We start from the raw sequence: 4749 nt of genomic DNA, 5'->3' as shown, positions 1-4749 counted from the left end.
GGCCCCGCTGCCGACACAAAGGGGCGGGCTGCCGGGCGAAGGGGGGCAGGAAGAGGCGGCTCTTACCCGGGCCTGGCCCGGCCCCTGCGGTGTGAAAATCTGCTGCTCCCAGTCCCGTTCCTGAGCTTAAACCGCCCTATAGACCTGCCTTCCTGTCCTCCACCTCCACCCTACAGACAGGGGCCCAGGCGTCCCGGTTTGATCGGGACAGTCCCGACATTTGGGGGCTTCCTCTTACACGGGCGCCTATTACCCCCCTAGGGTGACCAGATGGCCCGGTTTGATCGGGACAGTGCCGATATTTGGGGCTTTTTTTAATATGGGCCCCTATTACCCCCCACCCCCTGACCCGATTTTTCACACTTGCTGTCTGGTCACCCCACCGCTAACAAGGCTAAAGGATGAAGGGCTAAGAGGGAATCAGGGAATCCCAGCAGCAGGTGAGACCAATTGGTGACCTGCTATGAGATTTTATGCAGCCAGATGCACTCATAAGTGATTCTTTGTTTCTGGGGGGGGGGAGCGTATGGAAAATATTTCACTGAATCCATCTCCTGCAGCACCTCGGTAGGTGACATCAGACAGAGAGGAGCTCCAGTGTCTAGGCAGTGGGGTGCCCTGTGTCTTTAAGATCCCAGTCCTGGGAAGCCCATGCTGAGAGGTGCTGTCCTGTGGGAGGGGAAGTAAAAAAAAAATCCCCTCTCCCTGTTTTTGCAAACACAGGTGTCTCAGCCCACCGGGGTCACTGTTACCTCCTCTGCCCCTGCCTGTGCTGGGTTTTACCCTCTGGCAGCGCCGCACCCCTGGGCTCCCCCCTCCCCAGCCCCTCTCCTAACCCTGCCTCCAGCTGCTTGACCCCCCTGACCAGTCCATTTCCACCCCCTGCTCAGACTCTGGCCACCTCCCTGCTCCGATTCGCCCCCTTGGCCCCTTTTTAACCCCTGAAAATAGCCATCTGCAAACTCTGCGGGCAAGGAAGGGCAGGGAGAAGGGCAGCGGCTTCAGCAGATGTTACTGGGCATGCTCCTTGCACCCTAAGTAGCAAATTAAGATCGAGACTTTAGGGAGCAGTTTTTTCACACTACACGGGCCGCTTCCCTGGAGCGCCACCCAGAGCCTGCACCCCTCACCCCCTCCTGTACCCCTGCCCCAGCCAAGAGCCCCCTCCTGCACCCCGAACTCCTCACCCCTGGCCCCAGCCCAGAGCCCGCACCCCCAGCCCGGAGCCCCCTCCTGCACCCCAAACTCCTCATCCCCAGCCCAGAGCCCACACCCCCAGCCCAGAGCCCCCCTCACACCCTAACGCCTTCCAGGAGCCCGCCCTCTAGCCCCCAGCCCAGAGCCCCCTCCCGCACCCCAAACTCCTTATCCCCAGCCCAGAGCCCACACCCCCAGCCCGGAGCCCCCCCTCACACCCTAACGCCTTCCGGGAGCCCGCCCTCTAGCCCCCAGCCCAGAGCCCCCTCCTGCACCCCAAACCCCTCATCCCTGGCCCCTTGGTCCTGCTGTGAAGGCACGGGGCTGGACTCGATAACCTTTTGAGGTCCCTTCTAGCTCTATGAGATAGGCATAGCTCCATATAAAAATGGTTGAACTTGGATGGTTCATTCAGTTGCCATGCTGGGATGAAAAGACTTGAAATGATACTGCAAAAACTGGCCTTTGTTTAAATTCAGTCATTTCTACCTCTGCTGGCCCCTTACTGAAACTTTGAGGGGGTTTTGGTTCGCCCTCTCCCACCGCCAAAAGAAAGGGGAAGTCGAGGGGAAACTAGGACCCTGAGACTGACAGTCCTCAAAGGTAACGGGGAGAGGCCACTGCCCCAGTCAGCCTGACGGGCAGGGCAGGCAGGCTAATGAGGGAGTCACCAGGCTGGGGGTCCTGTCCTCTGTGAGAGCTGGAGCTTCCTGGGCCTGGAGCCCAGTGCATTGGGCAGCTGGGGAGAGTGAGGGGGACCCTGGGCAGAGGGCCCAGCTCAGAGAGATGACTCCAGCCAAAGGCCTGGCAGGTCAGACTCGGGGAGGGGGGAATCGTAACCCCGACATGGGGGCCAACGCTGGGAAAAAGGGGGTCCCGCCACCTAGACCCCGAGGGCACGTGGCCACTGCCAGAGCAAGTGTCCGGCCCATGGCACAACCAGGGCCTGGGCAGGAGGCCAGGGACGTGTGAGGAACAGACAGTGAACTGCCCTGACGTCCCAGCGACACTGGTTGCGATGTCGCAGAGTGGAGTGATGTGTTTTCCTTTCACCTTTTGTCCTTATTTTTCAAATTGGTGGCTGGTTAATAAATTGTATTTGCTTGAACTGTGTGTAATGGCCAGTGGGTCAGGGAAGAGTCCAGTGTGGAGAGAGTACCCCGGAGTGGGAACACCCTCTCCCCTGCCCTAAGTGACCACGACAAGGTTGGGGGTCGAGCCCCCCAGGAATCCTGGGCCCAGCCTTGTTGGGGTTACGAGGACTCTGCCATACAGGAGAGTGGAAGAAATGTCCTCGAGGTCAGGCAGGCCTCTGGCTAAACTAGGACTCGGATCCTTTCGCCAGCCCGCTGCACCGGGGTCGTGTATAAGCCAGGGAAGTTCCCCGCAATAGGGGGACCATTTCCCCACTTACATACGCATGAAACTCAGCTCGGCATTGGCCATGAATTAAGCCCAGGCCTGCTGGATGGGAGACAAGAATTCTCCCACTGAATCACAATTGTGCAAAATATAAAAAAGGGACCTGTGCATTATGGGCCCTGCTCACTGCCAGGGCCTTCCTCTGCTGCCGGGCACAGGGGTGTGGCTGATACTCCCGGGAGCTCTGTGTTTCTAAATCAGAGTTGGGAGCTCCGTGTTTCTGGTCAGAACGGGATTATCTGGCAGTTCCTTAATGAACGCTCTGGGGATTAGAGAGCTCTATTTCTATGTCTCCTTTGAGCGCTTGGAGCAATGCTGGGGAGGTTAAATGGCACAGAGCTGGGGAGCAGGATGTGGTCCCAGGTAAGTAGTAGTTGTGCTCTGGAGAGACCGAGCAGGGGAGGGGCTTGTGCAAGGTGTGGTGTTTCCATGCATGTCTAATATTTAATACAACCCCATTATTAACCCACCCATGGCTGAGAACATAAGAGGAGCTCTTTGAAATAGGGTGTGTCCTTCCTAATCGTCAAGATCACTGGCTCCAAGACTGTGCTATCAGTGGGAGTATAGCTCAGTGGTAGAGCATTTGACTGCAGATCAAGAGGTCCCTGGTTCAAATCCAGGTGCTCCCTAAGAAGTTGCTTTTTTTAATGAACATATTTCCATCTCCATCTCCGGTATGTTCAGGAGTTCCACTGAATGGGGATGTGAAATGAATTTAAACATTCAGCATTTTTCCGGTTGAAATGTACAAACACCGAGCAAACCTGTCCATCGGTTGAAATCCAGTTTATGTTTATGAGGCTCTAGTTTATGTTTTCATGGATTAAACAAAGGTATAATATGATGCACACTTGCAGGTCCTTGCTCTCCAGGGGCTGTGCTGTGCAGAAGAACAAGACCCACACCCAGCTGGGGCGGAGGAGTCTGATGAGCAAAGGCACCTTGGTGCAGGCTAAAGTCACCAGCCCCTTCGCTCCATTTCCAGTGATGGTTGCAGAGCCCGAGAGGGCCAGTGTGATGGTGTCTGCACAGAGAATGGCCGATGCCCAGTCTCCTGGCAACTGGTGGCCTGGGCCCTCCTCTGCAAATTAAAACAACCTTCAGAACTAAAATGCCACAAGAAAGTGGAAATGTGGGTAGCTTAAATAATTCGGGGGGGGGGTGTGTGTAAAAGGCACAACAAATAAATTTTTAACCACATCTTTCTTAACTTCTTTATATATTATGTAGTACATTAACTATACCAAGTGGCTTGTTCAATGCAATCTCTTTTTTATGCAGTGCCCAGAACAGATTTTAGAGTTATTTAAATGCACCCTTCCCGTTGCACGTAAAGATGTTTATTTCATTCTGTGAAGTGCGTTGGTAGCTCAACTATTTGTTAATTTTCTCTCTGTGTGTGAAGCACAACACATTAATTTAGTAATGCAGAAAATCGTCCCTTCTCCCTCCAGCTTCTTTTCACCTGGCTGGGGCGCTGGCTCGCCTTTTGTCTCTGGACAACTGTTTGTGACTGTCCTCCAGAATTGCCTTATGTAATATCCTGCAATGTCTTATGTAATATCATGTCTTACATAATATCATGCAATAGAATCTTATAACTTCACATACAATGTTGCCAGACATATTTTACCAGGATAATAATGATCAGCAAATTATGAAGTTTTAAATGATATCTGACAAGGCGTACTTTGCACGGACTTTGACATTGTCCAGTAAAAGGATGAATAGACTGTCACACACTTGCCCTGGGTCACCTCAAGTCCAGTAACTGCCCCTGCCCCCAGACAGACCCCCAGGACTCCCACGCCTATCCAACTGCTCCCCACCCCCTGACAGGACCCCCAGAACTCCCGACCCATACAACCCCACCGCTCCCTGCTTCCCCCAACCCCTCTTCACACCCCGTCTCCTGACAGCCCCCCCCAGAACTCCTGACTCATCCAACCCCCCCAGCTCCTTGTCCCCTGACCACCCCCTCCAGAGACCCCCCACCACCCTAACTGCCCCCCAGGACCCTTCTTGCTCCCTGTCCCCTGACTGCCCTGACCCCTATCCACCCCCCGCCCCCTGACAGATCCCGGGACTCCCATGCCCCATCCAACCCCCCCTGCTCCCTGACTGCCC

General features: G+C 54.8%; 1 non-coding gene across 1 annotated transcript; it reads left to right on the top strand.

The window, feature by feature from the left end:
- The first annotated feature begins 3179 nt into the window (after positions 1–3179).
- On the top strand, positions 3180–3251 carry TRNAC-GCA (transfer RNA cysteine (anticodon GCA)). Its single transcript has one exon. It is a non-coding gene; the product is annotated as a tRNA-Cys (tRNA).
- Positions 3252–4749: the final 1498 nt, after the last annotated feature.

This window comes from Malaclemys terrapin, chromosome 15 (assembly GCF_027887155.1).
Source record: "Malaclemys terrapin pileata isolate rMalTer1 chromosome 15, rMalTer1.hap1, whole genome shotgun sequence".
NCBI classification, from domain to species: domain Eukaryota; kingdom Metazoa; phylum Chordata; order Testudines; family Emydidae; genus Malaclemys; species Malaclemys terrapin.
Note: the sequence above shows the minus strand (reverse complement) of the source record. Positions and strands in the feature narration are given on the sequence as shown.